Source organism: Callithrix jacchus, chromosome 4, assembly GCF_049354715.1.
Source record: "Callithrix jacchus isolate 240 chromosome 4, calJac240_pri, whole genome shotgun sequence".
NCBI lineage: Eukaryota > Metazoa > Chordata > Mammalia > Primates > Cebidae > Callithrix > Callithrix jacchus.
Window position 1 is genome coordinate 14,512,402 of NC_133505.1, and position 21,882 is coordinate 14,534,283.

The 21,882-nt window shown below is 42.4% G+C and overlaps 1 protein-coding gene and 1 pseudogene across 2 annotated transcripts in view; one reads left to right on the forward strand and one right to left on the reverse strand.

Annotated features, from left to right (window-relative positions):
- Nucleotides 1-7,793, reverse strand: part of GMPR (guanosine monophosphate reductase) — a 147,289-nt gene extending 139,496 nt beyond the window's left edge. The window contains exons 1-2 of the mRNA XM_035294832.3: nt 7,649-7,793; nt 6,199-6,275 (exon numbers count right to left, since the gene is read on the reverse strand). The gene's annotated coding sequence lies outside the window, so the exon portion shown is untranslated. The remainder of the gene's footprint in view (nt 1-6,198; nt 6,276-7,648) is intronic.
- Nucleotides 7,794-9,008: 1,215 nt separating this feature from the next.
- On the forward strand, nt 9,009-14,306 carry LOC100402925 (transcription initiation factor TFIID subunit 11 pseudogene; annotated as a pseudogene). Its single transcript, XR_013533692.1, has 4 exons — nt 9,009-10,452; nt 10,702-10,806; nt 12,048-12,179; nt 13,264-14,306. The product of XR_013533692.1 is annotated as a transcription initiation factor TFIID subunit 11 pseudogene (transcript).
- Nucleotides 14,307-21,882: the final 7,576 nt, after the last annotated feature.

The window sequence follows — 21,882 nt, forward strand, 5'->3', positions numbered from 1 at the left end:
TTAAAGGAAGGTATTGATATTCAAGGAAGAGAAATATTTGGTCTTAACGGGAACATTACCAAAGCTTATAAAAGGAGGCTATTTTCAGAGTGTCCTCATCTGTTCAAAAATGACTGGATAAATTAACCCATTCTTTTCTTATTTTTTTATTTTAAAAAATTTTAACATTTATTTACTTTTTTTCTTCTTCTTTTTTTTTTTCTTTCATCTTTACTTCCTCTAACACGGATCATAGGAAACACAAACTAACCCATTCTTTATCCTTCAGCTGGTTATTCTGGCTTTCAGCTTTTTCTTTTGGTCTGCCATTCAGTTAGTCTTAATTGTATTACTAATTCCCTGTACTAATCTAAGAAACTGAAGCCACAGCCTGGCCAAGTTTCTATTAAAAATATCAGAATTTTTTGCTTCAACCCAGGAGGTGGAGGTTGTGGTGAGCCGAGGTCACGCCATTGCAATGTAGCCTGGGTAACAAGAGTGAAACTCTGTCTCAAAAAAAAAAAAAAAATGTCAGAATTTGGACGTTGGTCACTGAGTCTCGGGTTGTTGTAAGGGGCAGCTTTCTCTTAGCATAAAAGGTAATACCTAGAACTATTTCCCTTGGACCAGCTGAGCAAATAGGTAAGTCAGACTTAATTTTAACCAGGTCCCTGAATACAAGGAATCTGTCTTAATTGTTTCTGTAAAATAAGTGCATCGTCTATAGTATAGTATGTTCTCAGATAAATGAAAGAATGAATGAATGAGATCTAGGAGGTAAGAATTGGAAACCAGGAATACTGAGGTGAAAAAGCTAAAAAGAACAATACTCAGTAGAGTCTGAAATACGGAAAATCAGAGAGATGCTAAACAGGCTTCTTATATTATGATTCAATACAATGGCAGATTGTCAGGCAAAGAATGGAGTGAATATGTTCCAGAATTCTTGAGACAGTATTTACTGTCTGGGTCTGGAAGAAGAACTTTAATAAGCCATTTGAGGTAGTAGCTTAGAACCCCGAGGGACCTGGCATGTTGCCTGTATAAGGCAGGGAGAACAGACTGCTTTAGAACTCTGGAATGATGGGGGCAAGGGAAGAGTGAGTGGTAGAAGGGCCTGAAGCTACCTGAACACTCCTGTACCACATAGGGATCAGGTCTATGAAACAATCAGAGATGCTTGCTGTGGTTGAACTTCTGCTAAAACAAGAGAAGAGGCAGTTTGGCATGCTGTTTTTTTTTGTTTTTTTTTTTCTGTTGTTGTTTGTTTATTTATTTATTTTTGGAGACATGGTCTAACTCTGTCATCCAGGCTGGAGTGCAGCAGTGGAAGTAATCTTGGCTTATTGCAACCTCCACCTCCTAGGCTCAGACCATCCCCCGCCTCAGCATCCTGAGTATCTGGGACCACAGGCATTTGTTTGTTTGGAGAGGTGGAATTTCACCATGTTTTCCAGCCTGGTCTCAAACTGCTGGGCTCAAGAGATCTGCCTGTTTTGACCTCCCAAAGTGCTGTCATTTCAGTGGTGAGGATGAGCGAACAGGAGGAACAATGTATGCACAAGAATTTGCAGAAATCACGGGGAAGGCATCAGCTTATCCTAGCCAGAGAATTAGACTTTAGGGCAAGTTGATCAAATCTCTGAGGGCAGAGAGACCCTGCTAACATTTTCTTTCTCTCTCTCTTTCTTTCTTTCTTTTTCTTTCTTTCTTTCTTTCTTTCTTTCTTTCTTTCTTTCTTTCTTTCTTTCTTTCTTTCTTCTTTCTTTCTTTCTTTTTCTTTCCTTCCTTCCTTCCCCCTTCCTTCCTCCCTCCCTTCCCCCTTCCTTCCTCCCTCCCTTCCCCCTTCCTTCCTCCCTCCCTCCCCCCTTTCTTCCTCCCTCCTTCCCCCTTCCCCCTTCCTTCTTCCTTCCCTACCCCTTCCTTCCGTCCTCCCTCCCTCCTTCTTTCCTTCCTTTCTCTCTCTCTCTCTTTCTTTCTTTCAGACAGAGTCTTACTCTGTCGCCAAGGTAGAATGCAGTGGCACAATCTCGGCTCACTGCAACCTCCAACTCCCTGGTTCAAGTGATCTTCCTGCCTCAGCCTCCTGGGATATGCCACCATGTCCAGCTAATTTTGTATTTTTAGTAGAGAAGAGGTTTCACCATGTTGGCCAGGATGGTCTCGATCTCCTGATGTTGTAATCTGCCAGCCTCGGCCTCCCAAAGTGCTAGGATTACAGGCATGAGCCACTGTGCCCAGCCCCTGCTAACATCTTGATTGCACAAGTAGTTGACCAAAAAGTTCTTAGAGGAAAGGTGAATGAGCCCTTCTATAGGGCGTCTTTACCTGTGCCAAGTGTTGGTACTTAATTTACTGAACTAATGTCCATTGACATCCATTGTGTTCCCGAGACTGCAGCAGGCAAGGGAGATAAAAATCACTATAATATTACTACTACTAAATGTAATACATACACTAAATTACAACATCATGTATTTGTATATATGCATATATATATATTTATCATCTGATGTATGTGGTATATACACAAATATACCATGTCTATTATATACATTGTGTGTGTGTGTATATCCAGTGTGTATATGGGCGTGTGTGTCTATTAGTATTAGTAATACTAGTGCTTTTTTATCCAGAAGCTTAGAATCCATCTGGTAGGATGTATAAGACAAGCTTACTAATAATATTGTTGCAAAGAATTATCTAAGTACCTGAGATACGAAGGTACCGTAGAGGCTCAAAGGAAGGAGAAATTACTTCAGACGGAAAAGGACTCACGAACGAGGTGGCTTTTGAGTTAAGCTGGACGAGGAAGTACAAGTCGGGTTTCCACGGGTGGAGGTTTTATATGGGGGCATTTCAAGAGTTTGGGACAGCAAGAGTGAAGAAATCATAAGAGGCACACTGTCGTTGGAGGAAGCGGTGCAGATGTGTTTGGCAGAGCAGAGGGGATGCAGCTTCCTTCTCCTGTTCTTGGCCCCAGGAGTCTGGTCATTAAACGCTCTCTGTTTCTCAGAAGACTTCAACCATGTTGCCAGGCTTTGCCAACATTTAATAGTGGCTGGGCTCATTATTCACTTTGTAGCTGATCTAGACCTGGTCCTCCTACTTTTGACTCATTTCCCTGGTGTCCTGGGATAAGACAAATTCAGCTAAGATTTGTTATCTATGATGCTTAAAGAAGAGAAAGGACCAAAACATGCCCTGAAACACCCATTGCGAGCCTATGATGTTGACTGGTTTCTCCCAAATAAAGTCCTAGCATTCATTCATTCATCAAGTATTTATTGAGTTTGTTCTTTGTGTCTGAATGTTCCTAGTTTATACAGAGGGCCATGTATTAACTGCAGCTCACTCTCTCTATAAAGAGTCAAAGTGATTGCCAGACCCTAGGATTCAATGCCCAAGACTGCCAGGGCTTAATTTGTCTCTATTCTTGAGTTTTCAGACATTCTAAGATTATACAGGGACACTTCTCCTGCTTTTCCATATTAAGCAAATAACTCAGACTCACAGAAACTGACATTACTCAAACCAAGCGAAAAGGAAGGCATTTTGTCTCATACGCTACAGAAATTCTGCTGGAGAAAATCAGCAGAGTATCAAAGCAGGTCTCCCATCGATCTTTCTTTCTGCCATCTGTACCAAGTGAGCAGTTGTTTCTTCGGGCTTCTTGATGGTGCCAGGATTCAGTATATGTTGCCAAAGACCGCTAATCAAGCTGACGGGTTGAGGACAGAAGGGCAGCTAATTCCTCTTTGGGAAGGTGTACAAAATACTTCTGGCTAGGCTACCCCAGTTTCCCACCCAGACTCTTCTGAGCACCAATGGCCTGTCCCTGGAAAGCTTCAAGTTGGACATAGAGCCTTGTTTGTTTCAAGCTGATGTCTGGTCTGAGTAGTGAAATCTGCTCAAAGTCCATACCGTTGGAACTGGAGCTTTTGTTTTATGAACTTAGCCAATCTGTGTTCCTGGAAACAATTTCACCCAACACCAAAATGAACAGCCTACTCTGCAACATATGCTTTGCTTCCAAAATCTTCATTATTTTTAAGCACGTCCCTAAGATCCCTCTGATGTGTCCCTTTTTCGAAATCTTTTAGTTGCACAGAAATGTAAGCCTTAGTAAATAAACTCTGAAAAATTTCAAGTTGCCATATTTAGATGTAATTTTTTCATTGCTTCTAATATACCTCCTCCTCTATTGCTAAGGTAAGGTTGACCTTGTCATACTTACTTGGCAAGTATGGGCTCTATATTTTATAGATTTCCAAAATGCTTTTCTCCATCCCCACCGAACCCTTGGGCATATTTTCTGAAAGACATTCGTTTGACCATGAGCTTCAAGATGGCAGGCTTTTCTTGCATGAATAAAGGAATAAGCATGAATCAGCCATCATTCAAAACATTTCAATTTAGTGCGTTTCAACCCAATTCAATTTTTAATTGTTATAAGCCAGTAAAATCACGGGGAGCTAGCAGAGTGGTCACACTTTTCCTGTTTTCTTTTTTTTCTTTCTTTTTTTTTTTTTTGAGGTGGAGTCTCACTCTCTCACCAGGCTGGAGTGCAGTGGCATGATCTCAGCTCACTGCAACCTCCGCCACCTGCGGGGTTCAAGTGATTCTCCTGTCTCAGCCCCCTGAGTAGCTGGGACTACAGGCACGCACCACCACGCCCAGCTACTTTTTATATTTTTAGTAGAGACGAGGTTTCACCGTGTTGGCCAGGATGGTCTCTATCTCTTGACCTTGTGATCTGCCTGCCTCAGCCTCCCGAAGTGCCGGGATTATAGGCATGAGCCACCGTGCCCGGCCCACACTTTTCTTTGACTTCACGGGTTTTAGTTAGTACCTGTTGGGCAAATTCTACCACAACATTGGCTTGTGGATCACCATTGCTAGCCAAGAATATACACGTCGGGCTACAGGGAAGATAGGCCAGCCTTCAAGCTGAGAACCTTTCCTTCTAGATCAAGGACTTGTTCTTTCATATCAACTTTTTAAACTTAAAGAATTTATAACGCTTTGCAGTTTCTGTGGTGGGAAGGTGAAAGGTGATCTTTTAGAAAGGACAGTTAAATGCCAAGAATGGAAGAACGGTTAGGGAATCCAGTCTTTTCAACGATGAAGGAACATGCAGACATGGATTGCACGTCCCTCTACCCAGTGATGCCACTGCCGCCTACAAGCTCAAGACCAGGCCATTTCACTAATGCTAGGGTAGTGGAGGCCCAAGCAAGCATGACTAACGTTGCACAGGAAAGCTAGGTGTCATTAACAGGCAACCGCAGGAAGGGGCAGGGTGGGGAGAGCTCTTTGACTACGAGAGGAAAAGAGTCAGGAGACAATGTCCCTGGTCAAATGACACCCTGGATACCCTGAGATGTCTCATTTACAATAGATATTTTTGTTTCTGCATATATAAATAGAATTCTTGACTGTGTATTTTTAAAGAGTATCTGGAACCGGTGCAATTTAAAACACTGTGAGAGCATAAGATGAAGAAACCAAATTCCTTTTAAAAGGCTATACCACAAAAGCCATGAACCCACTGCTTTACGTTGTGCTTAAAAGTCCCAACAAATGGTTACAATGAGTTGTAATAATCTTGACCACACCAATCACCACCACCATAGAAGACCAAACATTCTATATGAAACTCTAGAGAAATACTAGGTCTTTATATCACAAAATCGAATATACTTTTAAAGAGTTTTTATTTCTGCTTTTTCTTGTCCCCAAATCTAAACAAACAAAAAAAGGCCACATGTCTCAGTCATTTTTGTTGGAAACCACTTTACTAGATCTAAGCCTCTCAAATTCACATTTTAGTCCTGGGGCCTCACTTTCTCGTTGTAATTTAAATAGATTTTGAGTTGTAGTTTTCTTTTTTTTTTTTTTTGAGTTGTAGTTTTCTTAATGGAAAACATACAGTCTGGATAGCCCTTTTGAGTAAGAGGGTGCATCCTGAAATCAGCACCAGGGCAGTAGATTCTTAGGGGCCCAGCTCTCTCCTCCCTTTCCCCTTCTGACTTCCCCTATGGGTTGCAAAGTTTGTTCAGACAACCCGCTCTTGGTTTAACTCGTGACTTTCAATGCTCTTCTTGGCTTATACATGGTTTCGGAGGCATCTCTGAGTATGAGTCTTTGCACACCACTGTCTCTCGATTATTGTTCCAATCTAGGTGTAGAACCAAGGGGAACTCCAGAGACTCTTACCTGATTCCAGTTCAGTCAGTGCAATTCTCATCCAACGGAGGTCCTGGCGTCTTTTTTCCCTGTTATCCTGGGTGTCACTGAAAAAGAGTTTATGGCAAATATGTAATATAACATGTCCAAAACTCTCTCATTGCTTTTTTCTTGCTATTCTCACTTCAATTAATTTAACAGAGATGCCTCAAGCCCACTCATCTGTTGCTTTGAGTTCTTTCTAAAGCACAGTAATTCTTTCCATGGGCAACTCTACTTGCTTTCAACCAAGGAGGTCTAAAAGGCCTCCCTTAAATGAAAGAAGGATGCTGAGCTCCGATCTAAATACCCTGGGCCCCAAGGCAGTGAATTATTAGCAGAATGTCTCAGTGAACTTTCTTGTCTTTGAGTTTCAAAGAAGTACGTTGGGTGTGCGGCAGTTTCTTGAGCATAAAGCTGAAATGATCCGCGATCTCTGGAGCCAACCATGCTCCTGGCATTGCTACAAAATGAGAGTGCTTCTAGCCGCAGAAGACTATTCGATACCACACCACAGTCCCAGACACAAATGTGGGCAAACCCGGTAAACGTGCACACTTTCCCATTGCATGCAGTGAAAGTCACCTGTATGGAGTTTATTTTGAAATCATTCAATTGCGAAGAAGGCTACTTGTCGACATCTACTTGATGATTTTGCTCACAATCCTCAGATGACACTGGCTGTAGAGCAGTCATTTCATGACCTCACACACAGTGTCCTCCCTACCTCACTCTCGGCAGTAGCCCATGGGCGCACCCTTGTACTCACAGTGGGCTGTTAGCTGTCAAGAGACTGGAGCACGAGGTGGCACTGTAATGATTTAGCCCTCTGAGGGTCATTTATTAAGTTGTTATGGATTGGTGAGATTCCCTACAGACTAGATAACAGCTGGCTACATTGGCCATGGGCTCTAAAACCCAAGGCAGAAAGAGATCAATTCCAAAACCAGATAGTCCATTGGATTGCAGGAGGGTATCCAGTGGATCAGAACTAACCTTTTCCTCCAAGTTCCATGGAATAGAAGTCCACAGAAACCTAGTGCAGACCCAAGGTGGTTTCAGAGTCACTAGCAACCCTAGTCAAAATGGACAACTTTGCAGACTAAAATAGACTGAGATGCTTACTCAGAGGCAAAGTCCAAATCTAATTCTCTAAAATAACACATGGAAGAAAAAGAGACCTTTTGTTGATTTTTTTCTTTCAATTTTTCTCTCAAATGTCTCCTATGGAAAGTTTTTGATATGTTTTCTAAACATCTTTTAAATGATTTTTTTTCCCCAGAGGTAATGAAATTATGGGAGATGTTAAATTTTTATCTTCTGACTCACTCTGGTCTTGCCTAAATATATCAAGAATGGACCAGGATTCTAGTTTCAAGAGATAAAGAAGGATGCGCTAAAATTCTACAGCCATAAAAAGGTTGGATCCCAACATATTCACTTCTGTTTGTCTCCCAAGCCCTTCTCCACTAGAAAGCAAGATGGCGGCTTCCTCTCTGCAGCGGGTATTGAACATGCATCTTCGAAATCTAGTTGCTGGTACAGGAAGTGGCAGTTTCAGCTCAAGGAAGGGATATTCTTGGGACAAACTGTTTTCCCAGCTGTTCTTTTCCATTCCTTGACTTACTCTATGTTTGGGAGTTTAAAAAGTGGCTGTCTTATGAGGATCATTTATTTTTCCCAAGGATCCAGTATTATGTCAGTTTGGTGTGGTAACGGAAAAACCGTAAAATGCCTGAGAATTTACAGCCACATTAGTCACATTTTTCTTTTTTTTTTGCAGTACAGCTCAATGACCTCTAGGTGGTGGTAAAGGTTTCAATCAGTTTTCATGACTGGGATGAACAGCTAGTCCTCAAATAATTTTAAAGAGTTAATAGACAAGACAAATGAGGTCGACTAATTTTCTTGTGCCTCCAGTATTACCTTTTGTTCTTGATTCTCAGTAAAAGATAGTTTGTATCTAACAAGGAGCTCTAAAAGCCAAGCATGAGATTGAAAACATGGTTTAGGAAATGTTTGTTTTAGTTTAGATCTCTCTTGAAGTTTAGCTGGGGGCCTGTAATCCCAGCACTTCGGGAGACCCAGGCGGGCGGATCACTTGAGGTCAGGAGTTAGAGACCAGCCTGGCCAATGTAGTGAAATCCCGTCTCTACTAAAAGTACAAAAATTGGCCGGGCACGGTGGCTCAAGCCTGTAATCCCAGCACTTTGGGAGGCCGAGGCGGGTGGATCATGAGGTCAAGATATCGAGACCATCCTGGTCAACATGGTGAAACCCCGTCTCTACTAAAGATACAAAAAATTATCTGGGCATGGTGGCGCGTGCCTGTAATCCCAGCTATTCGGGAGGCTGAGGCAGGAGAATTGCCTGAACCCAGGAGGCGTGAGCCGAGATGGCGCCATTGCACTCCAGCCTGGGTAACGAGCGAAACTCCGTCTCAAAAAAAAAAGTACAAAAATTAGCTTGGCGGGGTGGTGCATGCATGTAATCCTATCTACTAGGGAGGCCGAGGCAGGAGAATTGCTCGAACTGGGAGGTGGAGGTTGCTATGAGCCAAGATTGCGCCATTGCACTCCAGCCTTCTCAGACTGGACAGAGTGAGACTCTGTTTCAAAAAAAAAAAAAAAAAAAAAAGGCTTTAGGGCAATACACTTCAAAGCAGATTCAAACATCTCTGAGTTGTAATTTGTTTACAGTAAATAAAATATAATTTCCTGTTTTAATGGAAAGGTATTTGGTCATCATAACTCCTATTAACTAGGCATCAGTTTTGATGATTAAAGGAAACAGACGGTTCTGAGCTCCAGCCTCGGACAGTGCTGCGATCTCCTCTCCCTTCTAATCCTATCCGCGCTGGACGATGCCCGCGAGTCGCCCACAGACAAAGGTGGAGAGACAGGGGAGTCGGATGAGACCGTCGCTGCGCCCGGGGACCGGGGCTACCAACACAGATGGAATCCCGGAGGAAACTGACGGAGACGCAGATGCGGACTTAAAAGAAGCTGCAGCGGAGGAAAGCGAGCTCAAGAGTCAGGATGTCTCAGATTTAACAGCAGTTGAAAGGGAAGACTCATCATTACTTACTCCTGCAGCCAAAAAACTGAAAATAGATACCAAAGAAAAGAAAGAGAAGAAGCAGAAGGTAGATGAAGATGAGATTCAGAGGATGCAAATCCTGGTTTCTTCTTTTTTTGAAGAGCAGCTGAACCGTTATGAAATGTACCGCCGCTCAGCTTTCCCTAAGGCAGCCATCAAAAGGCTGATCCAGTCCATCACTGGCACGTCTGTGTCTCCGAATGTTGATATTGCTATGTCTGGTATTTCCAAGGTTTTCGTCGGGGAGGTGGTAGAGGCAGCACTGGATGTGTGTGAGAAGTGGGGAGAAATGCCACCACTGCAACCCAAAGGTATGAGGGAAGCCGTTAGAAGGTTAAAGTCAAAAGGATGGATCCGTAACTCGAAGCACAAAGAATTCATCTTCTAGGCCAAAGTCTAGAAAGGCCTATTACTGACAGAAGAAGAATTGGTTCCAGACTTCCTGTGAGACTGTCTGCTGGTGCTTTAGTATCTCAGTCCTCCAAGGATTCCATGATGTTAATGTCTCTAAAATCTGATCATTCGTCACACCTGGAAAGTATGCAGCCTGTTTGATACTTGCCTTGACTAAATTTTGGGACCTCTTGGGGCATTTTGAAGTATTTAACCGTCTTGGCCAGTTGGAAGATGTGTGGGTCATATCTTCCGGACAGGAGAAATGCTTTCAGAGAGAAAACCTTTCCGAGAGTTTTTTTTTTTTTTTTTAAGATAGGGTCTTGCTGTGTCACCCAGGCTAGAGTGCTGGAGTGCAGCGGCATGACCGCAGCCTTGAATTCCTGGGCTTAAGTGACGCTCCCACCTCAATCTCCCGAGCAGCTAGGACTACAGACACACACTACCGTGTCCAGTTAACTTATTTTTTATTTTTTATGGACATGGGGTCGTGCTTTGTTGCCCAGGCTGGTCATGAACTCTTGGCTTGAAGCAGCCCTCCTGCCTCAGCCTCCTTAAGTGCCAAGAGCTTTACTGGTTTCACATTGAAGCCTAAAGTTGCAAAGACTTAGTTTGTGTCTTACATCTGGTTTTAAGTAGATGAAACAACCAGAAACGTTTATTTGTGATGCTCTGCTATGAAGGACGTGGTACAGGCAGGAATCCTGGAATAACTGGTGCTTGTAAACATTTAAGATTCTCCTGTGGATTTTGGTGAGTGATCATTTAAACTGTTTTCCAACTTGAAAAAAAAAAAAAAGGAAACAAACATATGGATTAGATTTCCTATAGAACACTTTTTTTTTTTTTTTTTTTTTTTAGTTTAAGAGGAAAAACATGCTTGGGAAGCATCTCTTGGGCTCAAAAAATAAGTTTTGCAAAAAAACGGGTGACAGTAGTAGTTCACAAACATTGTGTTCCAATTTGTTTGTTTGTTTTGTGACTCCTCACTCTGTCGCCCAGGCTGCAGCGCTGAGTTCAATGGCGAGATCTCGGCTCACTGTAACTTCTGCCTCCTGGGTTCAAGCGATTCTCCTGCCTCAGGCTTCCGAGTAGCTGGGATTACAGGTGAGTGCCACCATGCTTGGCTAATTTTTGTATTTTTAGTGGAGACAGGGTGTTCTTAAACTTCAACTTAGAAAAGGAGTGGACATAAGAAACCTTGTCTTTCTGGAGGTCAGTCTCTTCTACTGCATCGATTCCCGGATCCAAGCTCTAAAGATGTCGTGAAGATTATGTTCCACAGATTATTTTTCACAGTCACCTCCTATTTTGGTGTGTTGAGTAACGAGACCCTGAATAACACTTTTCGGTAAGTCTCGAACTATCTGCCTCAGGGGGCCTGGCCCCACACTTTGACTCCCAGGTTTAACCTGCCATTATTATTGGTTGACTTATTTAGGCCACAGCAATAGGTACAGTAATGTGCCACAAAACAGTGATGCGATCAATGAGTGACCGCGTGTGCAAGAGTAGCCCATTGTTAGTAAGCAGGTTCATTCTGCCTGCATGGTGCAGGCCAGTCAATGCGGCCACGGGTTTTTGCAAATGGGAAAAGATATTATTCACAAGGCTTCCGTGCAAGGAGATGGGAAAACAAATCTCAACTCTGCCTCCCTAAAATGGACTTAGGGGTGTCTATGGAATAGAAAATCTGCTAAAGTGTGGGGAAAGCGATTGGTGAGGAGGAAAGGTGAAGCAATCAGGATTTCTGCCCAAGCGAAATCAGGCTGCACGGTTCATCATATAACCCACGTGCAGAAACGGATGGCATTAGCACGATCTAAGGGCGGAAGTTTTGGCCCTCTGCTTTCAAGCTGGACCCACCAGCACGGATCCAGTTGAAGAGCTGGTGGTCTCTTTTGACTTGAACTGGACAAGAGCTGCCCCCTACTTCCCGGAAGCAACTTTAAGCAACCGTTACTTTAGTGACCCACGGTCAGAGCTGTGTATCTACAAGGAAGCTAGTGAGAATTTTAAGGTCAAGTAGAGGTAAGCAATTAAAAGCATGCAAGAAGGTTCAATTTGGTGAGCCTAATCAGGTTAGCCCCCTGTTTAACCATAAGATTATAACAATTTTTGTAGTACCTTTTTTATGTTTATGTTTATTTTATTTTATTTTATTTTACTTTTGTGAGATGGGGTCTGGCTCTGTCACCCAGGCTGGAGTGCAGTGGCACAACCACGGCTCACTGCAGCCTCAACCTCCCAGGCTCCACCAATTCTCCCTCCTCAGCCTCCTAAGTAGCTGGGACCATAGGCACATGTCACTAGGCCTGGCTAATTTGTATTCTTTTTATTTTTTGTAGAGACCGGGTCTTACTATGTTGCCAGGGCTGCTCTCAAATTCCTTGCCTCAAGCAATCCTCCCCTCTCTGCCTCCCAAAATGCAGGGATTACAGGCACAAGCAACCATGTCTGACCCCCTTTTCTGTGTTTAGGTATGTTTCAATACACAAATACCAATATGTTACAATCGCTTGCAGTAGTCAGTTCAGCAGCAAGGTATACACGTAGCCTGGGAGCAGTAGGCTACACCCTGTAGCCTCGGTGTGTAGTAGGCCGTACCATCCAGGTTGGCGTAAGTATACTCCGCGACGGGCACGGACAGAAATTGCCTAATGACACATTTCTCAGAACATATCCCTGTTGTTGACTGACCCATGACTGCATTCATTTTACCCAACTTTATTCTAAAAAACAACAGCTGTAGACAAATTAATTACGTGCATGGCAAGCTATAATTGCTACTAGAGTGGCCAACTTGAATAAGTCATTCCACAGATGTCTGTTAAGCACCCACTATGTGCAAGGCCCTCCACTGAGATATGTCAGCCAGGCTCTGTTTTCTGCAAATAGAACAACTTTTTTTTTTTTTGAGACTGAGTTTCGCTCTTGTTACCCAGACTGGAGTGCAATGGCGCGATCTCAGCTCACTGCAACCTCCGTCTCCTGGGTTCAGGCAATTCTCCTGCCTCAGCCTCCCGAGTAGCTGGGATTACAGGCACGCGCCACCATGCCCAGCTAATTTTTTGACCTCGTGATGCACCTGCCTCGGCCTCCCAAAGTGCTGGGATTACAGGCTTGAGCCACCGCGCCCGACCTAGAACAACTTTTAAAATTGAATCTCTTCCTCTTAACACGCTTCTGCCTTCATCATTTCAGTTTTCTAACTACATCTGCTCAGTATTTGGTAAGGGGCAGCTATAATATTTTCACCTCCTTAACATCAACCTGTTAGCTTAGGTTCCCATTTAGCCTTTAATCTGGTCTTGTGTGTATTCTATTATTTGCTAGTGTATCTATGTTTGCGACTCTGTGCATGTCTGTGTGTGTGTGTGTGTTACACTCAGAAACTGCCTTGCCTTTCTTCAACTCTCTACGCTTGCAGGGGAGGCTCTTAGAATCCCCTTGCTCTTTAAATTGTGGTGGGGCCAGTTTTGAAGATGCAAATGGGAGATTTAGGGACTTAGCGCCTACTTAGCACTTTCTCTTTCTCATATGTTGTATCATGTGTTGTCACAGCAAAGCAGATAACTTCAATGAAAAGATGATCATGAACTTTGGAATCAGCAGACTGGAGCTGGAATCCTGATTATGCTACCTTACTAACCTGTCGACCTTGGGCAAGTTACTTATGGATGTAAGATTCCTCGGCTAAAAACGGCTTCATAACAGCCCAATTTCAGGTTGCTGTCTGAAGGGTTTGGTGGGGCATGATTCATCAGTGCTCAGGAGGCGCTTCATTTTGTTCTTACTCTCTTTTTCTGATGAGGAAAAGTGGAGAACATAAAATAGCTCAATATGTATGTTTTATAAAACTAATCCACGGCTCTAATGAGACTACATAAACTAAATGGGTATATTTCAACCATTATGAATCAACTTTATTGCTACTGGAAATAAATTTAGGTTAAATCTGGTTTCCTGTAGCTGCCTGGGGGAGTTTAACTTCACATATTCACAGTATAAAATGACTTATTCTCAAAAGCTGTTTGGCTGTGTCCTTTGAACAGATGAGCTAACGTATATTTTCCCCAGAGAAAACCAAATATAGATGTTCTGATTCAACCTATAAGATTTAGATGTTGCCATTTACTATATAAAATACGCATTGGCCTAGGAAACTAACTGAAAGCTTATTAAATTGTCTTAAAAATGCCAATAATAGTTTTTCTTTCTCACTCGTCTGTACTTTTGAGTCTCCAAGGAGGTAGACGTGAGTATGAAATCACACCCCAGCATGGGGTGTGGGGTGGGGAATTGGGAGATTTGATCAATCAGGGCAAATATTCAGTTACAAAGGAGGAATACGTTTTTGAGATCTATTGTACAGCATGGTGACCACAGTTAATGATGATGCGTTGTATATTTCAGAATTGCTAAAAGAATGTATTTGAAATGTTCTCACTACAAAAATGACAAGTACCTGAGGCGATGAACGGTAATTGGCTTGATACGATCATCTACATATAATCTACAGTGTATACAATATATCAGAGCTTCATCTTTTACCCTGTAAATATATACAATTATTATTTGTCAATTAAAAATAAAAATTTTAAAAAGGAATTAGTAAACACGGAGGACATTTACTTTGGGGTTCTCCTGTCTTACCTTCTGTACTTTTCTCTTTGCTCCTACATTTCCAGTCCCTTCTTGTCATCCATTAGTTCCCTGATCCCCCATTTCAGAAATCTCTGTAGACCCAGGCATTGTCCAATCTGTAGGTCTATGCCATTAGCTTTTTCCCCTGACAAAACCTGTTACTTATTTCATTTTGACTCTGCCACACTTGGGAAAGCAATGGCAGATTAATTCATCTCATTGACTCATATGCAATTTACTTTATTATTCTTTGGGGGTGGGGGAAGGGAGGAAAGGTTGGGATCTAACATTCTTGAGATGGAGTTTTGCTCTTGTTACCCAGACTGGAGTGCAATGGCGCGATCTCTGCTCACTGCAACCTCCGCCTCCTGGGTTCAGGCAATTCTCCTGCCTCAGCCTCCTGAGTAGCTGGGATTACAGGCACGCACCACCATGCCCAGCTAATTTTTTGAATTTTTTGTAGAGGCGGGGTTTCACCATGTTGACCAGGATGGTCTCGATCTTTTGACCTCATGATCCACCCGCCTCGGCCTCCCAAAGTGCTGGGATTACAGGCGTGAGCCACCGTGCCCAGCATTCTTTATTTTTAATTTTAGTTTACTTTAAGTTCTGGGATACATGTGCAGAACGTGCAGATTTGTTACACAGGTATACATGTGCCATGGTGGTTTGCTGCACCCATCAACCCATCACCTAGATTTTAAGCCCTGCATGTATTAGGTATTTCTCCTAATGCTCTCTGTCCTCTTGCCCCACCCACCCCCGACAGGCTCCGGTGTGTGATATTCCCTTCCCTGTGTCCATGTGTTCTCATTGTTCAACTCCCACTTATGAGTGAGAACATGCGGTGTTTGGTTTTCTGTTCCTGCGTTTGCTGAGAATGAGGGCTTCCAGCTTCATCCATGTCCCTGCAAAGGACACAACCTCATTCTTTTTTGTGGCTGCAGAGTATTCCACGGTGTATATGCCACATTTTCTTTATCTAGTCTGTCACTAATGGGCATTTGGATTGGTACCAAGTCTTTGCTATTGTAAATAGTGCTGCAATAAATACACATGTGCATGTGTCTTTACAGTAGAATGATTTATAATCCTTCGGGTATATACCCAGTAATTGGATTGCTAGATCAAATGGTATTTCTGGTTCTGGGATCTAACGCTCTTAAAGTAGGCCGGTTGTGCCACCTTATTTTATCCTGACAACTGTGTTAGCCCACTCTCACACTACTGTGAAGTTACTACCTAGGACTGGACAATCTATTTAAAAAAGAGGCTTTAATGGGCTCATGGTTCTGCAGGCTGTACAGGAAGCATGGCTGGGGAGGCCTCAGGAAACTTACAATCATGCCAGAAAGTGAAGAGGAAGGAGGCACATCTTATATGGCCAGAACAGGAGAAACAGAGCAAAGGGGAGGTGTCACACACTTTTAAACAACCAGATCTCACAAGAACTCACTATCACGAGACAGCAAGGGAGAAGTCTACCATCGTGTGGGTAGACTCCAAACCACCTCCCAACAGGCCCCTTCAAACACGGGATTACAATTCAACATGAGATTTGAACAGGGACATAAATCCAAACCATATCAACAACCATATGAAGTATATGTTTTAATTTCCTTATTACAGAGGAGAAAACAGATACTTTGAGAAGCTGCCTAAATAAGAAAGTCATAAATGGTGGAAGTAAAATTTGATTCCAGGTTTTTAAGACCCCAGAGCACGTAGACTGTCTACAGCTGTACTAGCAGAGGGGTTTACATTTACCTGAAGGCAAAGCCTGGGCCACAAGGGTCACAGAATCCCCAGTGCAGTGGCAGGCTGTGGTAGGGATCTTACTCCTTATAGAACCAACTCCCTCAAGCCAGCGAGATCTTAGTAGAAACCAATTTATTTCAGTTCCCCCCTCAACCCTGTTTTAATTCAAGATATGTCCTTTGTTTTAGAAATAACACAATGGGGGCAGGTTTCTTGATCTGCTATTGTTTTTCTTTGACTAACCAAGAATATTTAACCCATGGGCAATCCAGTGGAAACACTCAAGACAGAGTAGAGACAAGGGGTGTTGAGAATGGTGGTGAGGAAAGCAAAGTCCCCTGTAGTGCAGCACAGAAGCCTCGGCCTAACAAAAGGCTCCAAGCTGCTCTCAGAAAAGCTGCTCTTTCAGTTGCTACTTAAGGGTCTCAATGGCCAGACTTAGCTTAAGAAGAAAGAAAACTATAACTTTAGGCCAGTACCGAGGCTCACACTTGTAATCCCAGCACTTTGGGAGGCCAAGGTGGGTGGATTGCCTGAGGTCAGGAGTTTGAGACCAGCCTGGCCAACATGGCAAGACTCCATCTCTACCAAAAATACAGAAATTAGCCTGGCATGTTGGCCACACTTGTAACTCTAGCTACTCTGGAGGCTGAGCATAAGAATCACTGAAACCTGGGAGGCAGAGGTTGCAGGGAGTTGAGCTTGCCCCATTGCACTCAAGTCTGGGTGACAGAACGAGACTGTCTCAAAACAAAGAAACACTCTAGAGTTTAAAAAAAAAAAAATGAACTGATAATAGGTTCATAATGGGATAGGGTAAATGAGGGTGTTTGGAAAACAGTACAAATTTTCTGACGGCGATGTCAGAAGCCGTGGTCAGAGTGTAGACCATGAATCTGAACCAAACCGCAGACTGAGAAACCCTCAGCCTGTCCTTCTTCACAATGCTCATCTTAAATGACTTTTTAATTAAACCATTTGGGGGTTGGAGGTTGGGGGAGAGTGGGACAAGAAGAGAAAAGAAAAGAAGAGGGGGTGGGGTTATGAAGGAGCCTGCTGTGCCATTTTAGTATCAACATCTCAACTCTGCAGCTTGTTTGTGTTAAGATTCTGTGAAGCAACCCAAACAGATTCATGTGGCAATGAATTAAATGTTTCAACTTTTCTTCCCCTTTTGTTTTTTTTCTTGAGGCTGAACTGATAGCAAGCTGGGGTGGGGTGGGGTGAGTGAGTAAAAATAGACTCCTGGAAAAGCCCAGAAGCCTGTTGTAAACCAGAGGATACTTTGTATCCACAAATGCTGATTGCTGGAGAGGAGGTCTGGGTGTTCATGTTTAACACTCTGGGAAATAAATGGGCTGTGTTGCTGTGACCTGGAATTTACTGCTGTCCTTTCAGCCCTCAAGCCGACTGAGGAGAAACCTGCTGGACTTGCATGTCAGTGGGAAAAAAGTGAAATGCTGTCCAATGCCACAGGGAGTCGCCTTTTCAAAAGAAAGGGAAAATACCCCAACTACTGGTTGGTTGTCCTCCTTGAGTTCCATTTTAACATATTTACTTCACCTTATTCACATTAAAAAGAGACAAAGAATCCCAAAAGCCCTGCAAAAAGTGGAGGGAGAGGGAGGATGTGGTATAGGAGGAGAAAAGGGAAACTTTATAAAGAGATACATAAACCAATTGCAATATGTACATCTTATTTTAATCCACATTGAAATGAAACAAAAATAAATGAGGAAAGAACACAAAGAAAAACATTTTTGAGGCAGTGGGCAAATTTGAACACTGACTAGATGTTTGAACATATCAAGGAATTACTGTTGGGTTGTTACTTGTGATAACAGAATAATAGTTATGTTTTCAGAAAGAGTCTGAATCTTTTAGAGATGCATTGAAAATAGTTCTAGATGAAATGATATAATATCCTGAATTTGCTTCAGAGTAACCCAGGGTGGAAGGGTGGTCAGGGAATGACTGGAAATACACATCCAGTGAGATTGGCCATAAGGAGATAATTGTGCAAGCTGGGGGTTCATTATACTATTCTTTCTCCTTTTGTATGAGAAATATTTTGAGATATCCCATATTAAAAAGTTAAAGAGAAAGCCCCGTGAGATCAGTCTGTGATCTCAAATAGCACAGCTGCCTTGACCTAGAAGCCTGCCATCACTAGGGAAGCATCCCCAAAAGCCTGAAAAAAACTTCCTCCTTTTAAATTTGCTTTTGTGTTATCCCCATAAACTCACTGCCTTGGACCCGAAGCAAACCATAAACAGTCCTTTTTTCCATCAATTAAGAGAAAATACGGCAAGAAGGAACTGAGCAGAAGATGAATGTAAATGAAAGGGAAAGAAGGTAAATGAAATGAAACCATGACTAGGGCACTCTATAGCCAAGATGAAGATACTAAATTCACTACACTACACAGCCAGCCATGCGCAGTTGGCTATGCCCAAGCCCCCAGAAGCTGTCTCAACAAGAGCCACTGTTCACGATATCTAGGCCAGGCCCTTGTGATGTCTGTGTCTTTGGACTGGTGTGCATCGGTACGTCATAAAAATCCAGATAGTTTTGTTGCTGCCTGGTTGAAATAATTCTTTACAACGGATTTTGTTGTCAGTTTTCGGAACAAGTACTATATATGTAAGAGACTTGCTGGCAGACAGCAAATGTGTCCTTCATGCCTTTGAAATACATCTGAAGTATTGGGCCAGGTCCCTTTTTATAGGATGACATCTTGAGGAAGATTCAGTTACATTTCTGGGTGATGACTCCAGGCTGCTTACAAAGGAGCAAGAGGATTTTATCTCCATGTCAGGCAAGCAGAATAACAAGACAATAAAAGCTCAGCAAAGCCAAGGCTTCTGGGAGATACTGAACTCAAAGACCAGAGTGGAAGAGCTAATGCTAAAGAGAAAGCGAGGAGTGTGTTACAACCTGGAGCACCACGGACTGGTGCTAAACACGTTTCGAAGTAGTGTTGTTTTTGTCTTAATTTGCAGGCCTGACCTCCTCAAAATAAAATAGAAAGGTGGAGAGACAGAAAAGCAGAAGAGAAAAGGAGAGACCGCTGTTGACTCTCGAATGCCTATGAGAGGAAGTGAGTATGTCCCGTCTGGGGCCCTGATGCTCTATCTTAGCTTTGCTCCAAATCACATCTCCAGTTCGCTCCACCTACGACTTTCCTTTGCCAAAACAAAGCTAAATCATCTTCTTCTTCCCCTTCCTTCTTCTTCTTGTTGACAAGGAGTCTCACTCTGTCATGCAGGCAGGAGTGCAATGGCACAATATCATCTCACTGCAACCTCCACCTCCAGGTTCAAGCAATTCTCCTGCCTCAGCCTCCTCAGTAGCTGGGATTACAGGCACCCACCATCATGACCAGCTAATTTTTGTATTTTTGTAGAGATGGGGTTTCACCATGTTGGCCAGGGTGGTCTCAAACTCCTGACCTCAGGTGGTCCACCCACCTCAGCCTCCGAAAATGATAGGATTACAGGCCTGGGCCCCCTCATGTGGCCTCTAAATATATTTCTAAATGAAAAAAGCAAATTTCTCCTTAAGCTGGCACTAGTGGGTAGTTTGGAAAAAAAAAAAAAAACAGATGGGGAATTCCAGAATATAATTTTTCTTGGCATCTGGAGAAAAGATGTACCTGTATTATTTTTTTAAGGTCCTTTAACTTTTGAAAATAAACTTTTAATCTTACAGCAGTTTTGCATTTACAGAAAAATCATGATGTTAGTGCAGACAGTCCTCATATGCCCTGCAGCTACTTCTCCCTGTTACTTTTTTTAATATGAAAAGATATTTCATTATTATGACTTTACTATATAACATGTTAGTGAATGCAGCAACTGTACTTTCTCAAATGGCAGATGAGGAACATTTCTCTCTCATTCCCCCGAGTACCTCAGTTATCTGTCTTTTGGAAGATCTGGTTTCTTGCAACATCTTTCATACTGTCCATGAGGATACCAACACTGCATAAAGTAAAGTTTTACTATGTTGTTCTATCATAGGTCCTTGCTCAAGGTGTTCACTTTTTTCTTCCAGTCTGATTTTCAGCACTTGATCTTGTATTTCTTCATTATTGTGCACAGGATCTGGTTGAAGGATGGGTTTTGTCTGTTCACAGGGAGTGTCCCCAGAAGAGTGGTAGCAGGCTCACGTCCTGCCATCAGATGTCACAGCAAGCTCTACTTTGCATAGTCGTCAGAGAGAGAAGAATACAGAGATATGTAACACGCACAGTATTAAAGCTCCATTTGGGATTGGAAATAAATGTCTCAAGACAGTTTGCTTTACTATCATCTATTTTACTGCTGCTACAGCCATGGCGTATCAAGATGCTTATCAGGTGGTATAAACATCTTCAAAAAAGATATTTTGAAGAGAGTTTGCTTTGAAAAATCTGCTTATAGGCATGTCAATTTTCATCATTTGACAGCTCCTCACCTAAGGTCTGCCATCTTGTTGCTCCCATATTAACATCTTACATTTGTATGGTGCATTTGTTACAATTAGTGAATCAACATTGTTACTATTCAGTGAAGCCCATAATGGATTCATATTTTCTCTGTTTTTACCCAACATATTTTTTCTGTTCCAGTAACCCATCTAGGATCTCACATTACATTTAGTTGTGATTTGTCCTTAGCCGGCTCTTGGCTGTGACAGTGTCTCTGACTTTTCTTGTTTTTGATGACCTTGATAGTTTGAGGAGTCCTGGTCAGGAATTTTGTGGAATGTCCCTTAATTAAGATTCAACTGATGTTTCTCTCATGATTAGGCTAGGGTTATGGGTTTTAGGAAGAAGCCCTTTAACTCTTTCATCTTAGTGTCTGAACATCAGATGTGTGTTCCTTTGAATCTCTTCAAAGCCAAATGGCTTTGGGCAGCACAAAATACCCTGGGCGCGTGTTGCTCTGTCTCTCTGCACATTTATTTGCCTTCTAGCACCTTTTACCATTTATTTACTCTGCTAAAGAATAGAAACATATTTAGAAATTGGGGACATATGTGGCAATAGCAGCTGAAAGGTATGTATGGAACTCACATAATTACAGTTGTTATACAGGGAGATTTAAAAAATAAAACATCAGTAGTGGATTATTTTAGTCACACACATATATGGTACATAAATTCTCTTTCCTGGTCAAATAGGAGATCTATTTTTTTTTCTGAGATAATTTGTACCCTTTTCCATTTATAATTCTAGTTGCTACAGGAATTAGCATCAACTTTAATAAGAGTGATTCATTATTAGAAAATTTAATAATATAATCCCTCATATTATGACAGCTAAAGAGCAAAGGGTCATATAATCATCTTCACAGAGGAAGATAAGACACCTGATAACCTTAACATTTGTTTTGTTGTTGTTGTGGTGCTGGTGGTGGTGGTGGTTTGAGACAGAGTTTTGTTCTTGTTGCCCAGGCTGGAGTGCAGTGGCCTGATCTCAGCCCATTGCAACCTCTGCCACCAGGGTTCAAGCGATTCTCCTGCCTGAGAAGAACTGGGATTATAGGTGCCCACCACCATGCCCAGCTATATTTTTGTATTTTTAATAGAGACAGGGTTTCACCCTGTCTGACACTGGCCAGGCTGGTCTTAAACTCCTGACCTTAGGTGATCCACTTGCCTCGGCCCCCCAAAGTGCTGGGATTACAGGCGTGAGCCACCGCATATATTGCAAATATATATTGATGACTATTTTGTTTTTATATGCATATGATTATATATAATTACATATATAATTATGCATCATTATATATG